The sequence below is a fragment of the Macrobrachium rosenbergii genome, chromosome 6, assembly GCF_040412425.1.
Source record: "Macrobrachium rosenbergii isolate ZJJX-2024 chromosome 6, ASM4041242v1, whole genome shotgun sequence".
Lineage (NCBI taxonomy): Eukaryota > Metazoa > Arthropoda > Malacostraca > Decapoda > Palaemonidae > Macrobrachium > Macrobrachium rosenbergii.
This window is the reverse complement of record NC_089746.1, coordinates 55,999,012-56,009,011: the sequence shown is the minus strand read 5'-3', so window position 1 is coordinate 56,009,011 and position 10,000 is coordinate 55,999,012. Positions and strand designations below refer to the sequence as shown.

At 35.7% G+C, this 10,000-nt stretch overlaps 1 protein-coding gene and 1 long non-coding RNA gene across 4 annotated transcripts in view; one reads left to right on the top strand and one right to left on the bottom strand.

Annotated features, from left to right (window-relative positions):
* Nucleotides 1–10,000, top strand: part of LOC136839605 (uncharacterized) — a 512,627-nt gene that overhangs the window by 166,847 nt on the left and 335,780 nt on the right. For both annotated transcript variants that reach the window (XR_010853393.1, XR_010853394.1), the window contains exon 4: nt 7,193–7,332. This is a non-coding gene — a long non-coding RNA (uncharacterized lncRNA). The remainder of the gene's footprint in view (nt 1–7,192; nt 7,333–10,000) is intronic.
* LOC136839603 (E3 ubiquitin-protein ligase TRIM9-like) overlaps nt 1–10,000 on the bottom strand; it is a 222,102-nt gene that overhangs the window by 53,147 nt on the left and 158,955 nt on the right. The gene's annotated exons all lie outside the window — the stretch shown is intronic.

Below are 10,000 nucleotides of genomic sequence, written 5' to 3'. Positions count from 1 at the left end.
TTATCAATCTATGTTAATTGTGCTCTGTTTTCTCTTCTTTTCCATATAACGACTTTCCTTCATACCTTAAGAACGTTCATGAATTGACATTTCACGTAATAAAGAATAAAGAAAGCCTAACCAACAGTTTCGTGTTCACATTCGTGAAATACCTGACAAAAAGATGTTCCCCCTCTTCCCAACAATCGGTTTCAGCGGAAGCACAGGTGAGAATTATTCTCTCTCACTAAGCGACAAGTGACGAGTAAAAACGACCATAGTTCCTGTCCACCCAAAAAGCAGATTTATGAGCAGCATAGAAAAAAAAAAAAAACTAAGGTTACTGTGACGGTGATTTGTAAGATTTTGACCGACGGACCACATTGGGAATATTTATTTCTCTCTCAAAAGGAAAAAGTGTTTGCTCGTATGTTATGTGTGTGCGTGTATTAGAGAGAGAGAGAGAGAGAGAGAGAGAGAGAGAGAGAGAGAGAGAGAGAGCTCGAGAGAAATTGTTTGCTCGCATGTGTGTATGAGAGAGAGAGAGAAAAGTGTTTGCTCGTGTGAGAGAGAGAGAGAGAGAGAGAGAGAGAGAGAGAGAGAGAAATTGTTTGCTCGTATGTGTGCGTGTGTTTGTGAGAGAGAGAGAGAGAGTGAGAGAAAAGTGTTTGCTCGTGTGTGTATTAGTATGTGTGTGTGAGAGAGAGAGAGGGAGAGAGAAAGTGTTTCCTTGTATGTGTGTGTGCGTGTGTGTGTTTGTGAGAGAGAGAGAGAGAGAGAGAGAGAGAGAGAGAGAGAGAGAGATTGTTTGCTCGTATGTGGGCGTGTCTGTGTGTGTGTGAGAGAGAGAGAAAAAAAAAAGTGTTTGCTCGTGTATGTATGAGTGTGTGTGTGAGAGAGAGAGAGAGAGAGAAAAGAGAGAGAGAGAGAGAGAGAGATTGTTTGCTCGTATGTGGGCGTGTCTGTGTGTGTGTGAGAGAGAGAGAAAAAGAAAAAGTTTGCTCGAGAAAGAGAGAGAGAGAGAGAGAGAGAGAGAGAGAGAGAGAGAGAGAGAGAGAGAGAGAGATTGGTTATAACAATAAAATCCCTGGGCACCGTGTCAGTCTGCCCTGAAAAACCTGCAATGTAACACCAAGGTATCCAGCACCCAGAACTCACACCAAAACAGGCCATTCCATTTGCCTTCTTTCCAGACCTTGGCGCTGGAAGGAGCAGCAGAGGAACCTTGCGAACATTCTGAAGAGACTGAAGAAAACATGTGTTCACGCCGCAGCCACGGATTATCCCGTGGCATAAAATAGGAAGACATTTATGAGGCCACTCCAGCCCAGAGCGGTTTCCGAAACGCACTAGTAAATGACCCGAACTTATTATCTGGCCTCTCTCTCTCTCTCTCTCTCTCTCTCTCTCTCTCTCTCTCTCTCTCTCTCTCTCTCTCTCTCCTTTAGGAAGCGTTTTTCTCCCGTGAAAATAATAACAATGTTATTATTTTAAATTCTTTTCCTTTTCTAATGATTCTCGTTCTCTTTTGATTCGAACAATCTCATCTTTTAACTACGTCTTGCAAGAAAAATGTTGCAGGAACTAGAATAAAATGTATAAAATTACAAAAGAATATGAAAACGACTAATAAACGGAGATAAAGATGTAATAAATACTTCCATATTAAACGAAAAATCTTTTAATCACTACACATAAAACAAAAAATATGGAGAACCAAAACATCAGACCAGATGAGACCATATCATTACGTCTTGGGATGATAAGGGGAAAAAATATTTATTTGCTTTCATCATTTTCGTAGGCTGCTACTCTGAAATGCTTTTTGTTTTTTGTTTTGTTTTGTTTTTCCTTTCCATTCCCTCCATCAGGACGATTAATTAAAAAAAAAAGTTAAAAACTAGAAACCCTACTTGCTGTCGAAATGAGAAGCGATCGAGGTCATAGGATCCCGCCAGGAAATGAACTACCATTTAAAAAGATTAAATTGCAACCGAGGAAATACAATGGACGTTAAAAATATAATTAGAGAAATATATCTAATTAAAGACGAAGAAAATCGGAGGGGAAAAATACTCAAGAAACTGAGAATTAAAAAAAAAAAGTGTTGCAAACAGGATACACTCTGAGAAGGTCAAAATAAAAAAAAAAATGGGAAAACGAAATTAAGGAAAAGGAAATGACGGAGAGGAAAGAAATCGAGGAACAAAAACAAAAGTGAACCTCAGAAATAAAAGAAGCAGGAAGTGGGAGGAGATGCTGAGAGATTGGAGGAAAAGGGGGAGGAGAAGAAGAGAAATGGACCAAGGAAGGAAAAGAATAAAATAGTTCGGGTTGGTGTGAGAGAGAGAGAGAGAGAGAGAGAGAGAGAGAGAGAGAGAGGGAGGAGAGGCGATGAATGATAATTGCGAAGATGGCCAGGGATAAGGAGGAAGTGGTTTGTGTGGGAAAGGTGGGGGGGCGGGTTTTACTTCCTCCATCTATTCTTCTTTTCCCCCACTTCTTTCCTTTTTTCCTTTTGTAACTCGTTATTCTCCCAGTCTTTTCTTTATCATTTTATCCTCAAGGAGTATAATAATTTTCTAACAACACCTTCTTGATATCCTATTCGTATTTCATCGTAATTCCCTTCCCTTTTTCTAGTATCTTTTCTTCGTTGGAATCCTTCGCTTCTTCATCTTCTGAGACGTATTATTCCCCTCTTCCTCCATCACCTCTCAGGTTTGGACTTCCTCCATCTTCACACCTTCCACTCATCCCATCCTCCTGTTTTATCCCGTCCTATATCTTTTTTGCCCTACTTTTCTTTCATTTATGCTCTCCTCCTCCTCCTCCTCCTCCTCCTCCTCCTCCTCCTCCTCCTCCTCCTCCTCCTCCTCCTCCTCCTCCTCCGCCAATAAACGTGGTCACAGGCCCATGAACAAATAATCAAGTACATCCTGGACGGAATGAAAGGGTGTGCACCTTTCAAAGCGAATCACTATTAGTACACTTTGCAGATATTTCCGGCTGGGCCTTGTTGTTGCTATATCAGGGGCTCTGCAGCGGATAGACTTTCATTATCTTTGATGTCGCCGCATTTTGCCGAGTCCGGCGACATACATAAAACGCGCGATTGGCGCAAATGCGATGGCTCTGCCTTAATGGGTTTTCATCCCGATGCGAACTTGTTTTCGAGCCCCGTGTTTAGATGGCAGTGAGGACTGTTGTTTTACGATGTTGCATTCGGCGTATTCCGGCTGTGAGTGCACGCTCGTGGATGAGTGTATCTGTGTTTGCATGCTCGCTCAGTCACATGCATTCAGCCTTATCGCCAGTCGTGGGGGCATGTATGTTCGTAACTCGTTCTTAGTGGATGTTTGGTAACGTATTTTTGTTTTATATTCACTGTGCCCTCAAGAGATACAGATTGTTGTAGATTGCCGGTTCACATATAGTGAGTTGGATATAGTCGGTCATCGGTAGGATTCTGACTATACTGTTTGCTCATTTAGTACGGTACTATTAGGGTCTCAAAGGCAAAAAAATACACACATTTAGGATAACAAGATAAATGATGTTTCTTACACTCCCTGTTGCTTCGGTATACATACGTACACATTATATATACGTACATATATATATATATATATATATATATATATATATATATATATATATATATATATGTATGTATGTGTATAAATTATATATATATATATATATATATATATATATATATATATATATATATATATATATATATATATATATATATATATATATATATAGAGAGAGAGAGAGAGAGAGAGAGAGAGAGAGAGAGAGAGAGAGAGAGAGAGAGAGAGAGAGAGAGAAAGAGAGAGCAAATACACATAATTACCCCAACAGAGATTGGCTTCATAGATAGACCAGACAAATCATGGATGAAAATCCTTTGCAGAAAACTTCCACACCATCCACCTCTTGTACATGACATGTATTATTAGTAAAGCACGCTGTTAGTTACTCTGCTTTTTATGAAGGTGTTAAATTCTGATTCCACAAGCTAACAGCATATGATTGTATCAGTTGAATAATGATTTCTTGCGCAGAAGAAAAGATTTTAGGTGACTGCAGATGTGTCGGAGGATATTTGTTCAGTTGAAGGTGAAAAGGGAAAAACAACTTATCGGAAAAACGGAGAAAGGAACAAATTTAACATAATGCAAGAAAATACAAGAGGTGGAGACATACCTCGTTACTATTGCTTTTTAACATTTTATGACAATTTGAAGTCTGTATTTCCCAGCTCGGAGATTAATGAATCTTTTGTTGAAACGTGGTTGATGAGAGCTTTCTCTCGGTTCAAATAAAAAATATGAAAGTTTTCACAGGGAACAAAAGTAAGCGTTTCACTGATTAGTGTTCTTACTATGCTGCTTCAAGGATAAATTTCTCACTACCTTTAAAAATTCATCAGCTCTTATAAACTTCAGTCTTAACTATGGTTTCTTATTCCTAGCCAGTACGTCTGTGCGCTAAGCATCACATTGAAAAGGAGCTTACTTACTGAAAATGAATAAAAATGGTAAAATCTTTTATACTTGTGGCATTACCTTCATTGGCGTATTTTATTAAAAGGTATACACAGTGAAAACGTATGCAGGCGTAAAACACGTACAGTAACCCAAAATTTTAAGTGCCTCTATTCTTATGCATATATACTGTATATATGTTGGGTGAACCAAGAGTAGGTGGACAATAGGTGGAATAGGGCTTGTGTAAGGTTTCCACTATAACGATGGTGTTTATTATAACTATGCCATTTGTATTGTACTCGTATTATTGTATACAATAAAAATTTAATTGTAAATGCAATTTATTTATAAAAATTTAATTGTTAGTTAATATAACTGTATATGTAAACTCAAAACAAATGTTATCGTCTACTGTCCACCTACTTTTGGTTCGCTTTTATATATATATATATATATATATATATATATATATATATATATATATATATATATATATATATATATATATATATATATATATATATATATATATATATATATATATATATATACATATATAATATATATATATATATACACACACACATACACACACACTTCCCGATGCTTACGTTATGTGTCCATTGTTTCCTTCCGTCGTTTTGAACCATCCTTTAATAGGAATTTGCATAACATCCTTCACATTCGAGAACAGCAATGTTAGCCCTCGCATTTTACTCGCAAAACATTTGGCAACACTACACAATATACCGCAGGGCCACAGCGGGTTTGAATCAGATCCATTATACGATCTGATAAAGTGAAAACCTCAATTGTATGCAGTGATATGGAGGGAGTTTATACTGGTTTATTGCATTTGTGCTTATGGAATATCAAACTAACTCTCTCTCTCTCTCTCTCTCTCTCTCTCTCTCTCTCTCTCTCTCTCTCTCTCTCTCTCTCTCTCTCGTTACCAGCAGTTTTCTCCGACATTACGTCTTCCTTCCCCTTCCGTTCTATTTTGTTAATATTTCCTAAATCTGACTGTAATTTATTGTCTTTTATTCAAAAAGTCTTACGGTCTTTCTGTACCTCTTTCTTTCTGTTTGTTTGTCTGTCTGGTTTCTGTTTGTCTGTCTGTCTGTCTGTCTGTCTGTCTGCCTGCCAGTCTGTCCCTTTGAACCCGTTGATATGTCTCCAATCCACCGTTGATTCATTCTCACTAAACCCGCACATTCAAAGGGAAAGCAGACGAGTGTCGGCCCATATCGACTTACAAGTCATCGGATTTCAATGCCTATGCCTCCGATTGATGTAGGGGAGTTATGCTTCCATTCTCAGTGGAACCCGCTTCTTTGGTGGAGCCCAGCAGCCCAGTCTTAAAACGCAGTACCCGGCAGTTTAGTTCGTTGAGATGATAAGCCTTAAATCTCAGCCCTTTTTGGGGTATTAAACCAGTTTGCTCTGTCTTTCAGTGAACGGGGTTTAGCAGTTGGATCTTAAGGCATTAAGCCTGACAGTTTAGTGGCTTTCGTGGAGAAAACGCCAGAGGTCAGACATGTTTTAGGATTAAACATGTATTTTAAAAGGATAAAGTAAGGCTGTTCAATCTAACAACATAAAATCTTAGAGTTGACTTCATTTTAAAAAAGAAACACTGATAAAGATAAAGCTAGGTATCTTTCTTTTAATGAGTAAAGCCTAACCACTTGGTCCTCAAACAGAGCCTCACGGTAGAGTAACTTAAAGAAGGAACCCGAAATTTCAACCCTTTATAAGGCATAAGCTTGGTAGGGCAGTTTGTCAAGAGGTTAAGCCCAATATTTCAGTCTTAAAATTTAAAGTCCTGCAGGTTAGCTTCTTCGACGGTTAAGCCCAAAGCCTCAATTATTTTTAAACATTATGATGGATGGTAAATACTTCAGTGCTTTCAAGAGATAAACCCCAAAGCCTTAGCATTGAAACATTAAGGCTTACGGTTTAGGTCTTTTAAAAGGATAAAAAAAAAAAAGACTCTAATGCTCACTACTACTCTTCAAGGCTTCAGGCAAATGGGCTGCTTAGTGCATTTGAAAGGACGCAGCCGCCAGGGCAGGTGATGGGAGTGGGTGCCGAGGAAAACACACGGACACATAATGCTTACCTCCCATTAATTTGTGATTCCGGCTCGCCCAGGCACCCTCCACCCATTTATTTTTATCATCATTTAACTTGATATCAGATGAAGGGTTGGAAACTGTAATAACGCGGAGAAGACCAGCCGGCGTGAACGGCAATAATATAATGACACGGGCCACGGAGCCGTTCGATCACACCCCAGCCACTGATCATCATTGTCAACAAACCGGTCAGGAGGGTGGGATAATGAGGCCATATGGTTCTTCAAAGCTTGTTTTGCTTGGATGCTCTGTTTGGAGTTTTGGTGACTTTTCATCAAAAAGGTCCAGTCAAGGGTGTAAACGGAGTTTTTTTTTTTTTTCTAAAATATGTTTAAGACTTAACGGGAAAATAGATTTGAATTGTTTTGGGCTGGATTTCGTTAGTTTATGTCTAATTTTTGGTTCTTTATTTCTTATTTCGTACATATTATCATAGAAATTAGAAAAATACAGAGTTCAGTGCTTGTACATTTTGTGACACTTATGTGTTTATAGATTCTTTTTATTTATATAAAAGATTTAGGTATTGCTTTCAATCTGTTACCTTTCATTGAAAACGTGGTATCTTTTTACCAGGTTCAGAAAGGGCAAATAGCAACGCCAGAAAGGCTAATATCCAGAACAACGAGGAGGATTAACCGCAAGATCAATTACGATTGATTAAAGAGAGGATCATTACCAGAAATCAAATGTTAAGCGACTAGACCTCGCCTTTGGTAAGTAATAATCATTACCTGCATTTAATAAGTTCAAATATCATCGAAGGGTTGGAATTAGAGATAATGTCTCATGCAGAGACAAATGGGATAATGAATACTGTAATGACTTCATTGTTAGGATTATAGTGATTGTGAACCAAGTTGATTTAGTTACTGACTACGCCATCTGTACCATTTCTTTTTTTGTACTAAATAAGCGGTGATGCGAAGTTCTTCATAACCACCATCTGATGTGTCTTCAACGTGTTATTTGTATTATTAGGGAATAGCTATCCTAAACATTGGTTTACTTTCATATACACACATAATGCATATATATATATATATATATATATATATATATATATATATATATATATATATATATATATATGTATTATTTATATATATATATATATATAATGTAATGTGTTTGTGTATGTGTGTGTATGCAAATGTATGTATTATTTACCTGAATGAAGTATTGAGAGAGAGAGAGAGAGAGAGAGAGAGAGAGAGAGAGCGAGAGAGAGCGGTCGTGCAGCCTTCCAATGCTCCCAATCCGATTTTTTTCTTTTCCAGCTTTAGCTATGAAATAGCAATCGACAGTAATTTGCGGTAATAAACGACGCAAGTTGAGAACACATTCAATTTCAGGCTCACTAATGAGGGAAAATTACTCGAGTGAGTGAATATTTGTCCGTAAGTGGGACCATTAATGCGTTAGTCATGTTGGAAAGAGTGAAACAAATTTTTGATTATTCAGTGATCAAACTATGTATGTATATGTATATGTATATATATATATATATATATATATATAAATATATATATATACATATATATATATATACATGTATATATATATATATATATATATATATATATATATATATATATATATATATAATATATATAAATTTATTTATTTATTTATTTATAAAGACAAAATCCAAGAAAAGAGAAACAATGGAGTGTTGCAAGGCCTTTCGACTTATAGTCCTTTACTTAGTAGTTACTAGGTAAAGGACACGAAGTCGAAAGGCCTTGCAGCACTCCAGTGTTTCTCTTTCCTTCGTGGATTTTGTCTGTATTAATGTATTCCTTCTCACGTTCCATATTTTCGTGATTCAGTTTTATATATGTATATATATATATATATATATATATATATATATATATATATATATATATATATATATATATATATATATATATATATATATAATGTGTGTGTATGTATTATATATATATGTACTGTATATATATGTATGTGTGTATGTATGCATGTATATGTATGTATACTTACTATGTATACACGTACACCGGCGTATACTTTAATGAAGATGGAAGTACGCCCACTGCGTATACTGATGCACTCCTCTGATAACATCACTTCCTATTGTAACGAACTCGCTCCATAACGACTGCCACCACGAATCAATATTTTCTTTCCTTATTTTCTTTATATATATAAAACACTCTTGCATATGTAGCTGTAATATTATTCATAATTTCATAAAACACTTCTAATTAATCGTTTAACGGTAATTTGAAAGTTGAATAATCACGATAAAAAAAATTGTAATGGATTTGCAATGCAGAGAAACTGGAAGAATATAATGAAAAACAGTTAAAAAATTTTTGTCAAAATATAAAAAAAAAATTGTTAATATATAGCCAAAGATTTAAAAAAAAATATTTGTCAAAATTGAAGCAGATTTAAAGGTTTCAAATATAAAAAAAAATATGAAAAATATGTAAAATAAAAAAGGTGATTCGTAATTTCCCCTCAGTGAAGCGTAATGGTTCCTACATGAAGCTCCATTGAAGTTTAATTTCATTCTGTGAAATTTAAAACAGGAGGGTGTGGCAAGTTCACGCAGCTCATTCCCAGTGCCTGACTTTATCCACCTTCCCCCCCCATTCACCCCACAACCCCCACCTTTGAAATATTCATAATCGGGGAGGCCCACTACATGCCAAGGTACTCTCTCTCTCTCTCTCTCTCTCTCTCTCTCTCTCTCTCTCTCTCTCTCTCTCTCTCTCTCTGCTGATTTAATCTCAAAAATTCTATATTTGAAAATTCTTTACGTAGAGTATTTTTTTCATTCCTCCATGGATAAGTATGAGCAACGCATACACACATACACGTATAAATTATATATATATATATATATATATATATATATATATATATATATATATATATATATATAAATATATATATATATATTATTTATATGTGTTATATACATATATATTTATTTATTTATATGTGTGTGTGCGTGTAGCTATGCATGTGTGTGTTTATATTATACATATATATGCATATATACATATATAATCATATATATAATATATATATATATATATATATATGATAAATATATATATATATATATATATATATATATATACGTGCGTATTCTGTGTTGTTTGCACATACTCAACAACTGTTCCATGCATGTTTGGAACACGCAGCTCTTGTTATGAAATTTTTGGCCCTAATAGTAGAGAATAATTCATATCACCACCAACAGCAAGCCATAACAGATACCAAGACTCGCCTCCATACTACAGCCCACTCAAGGCCATTCCGTGAAATATCGCTCGCGTAAAAAAAAAAAAAAACGGAACGAAATAAAGTAATTAAAAAATACATACATTTTTCAAAGCATTCATC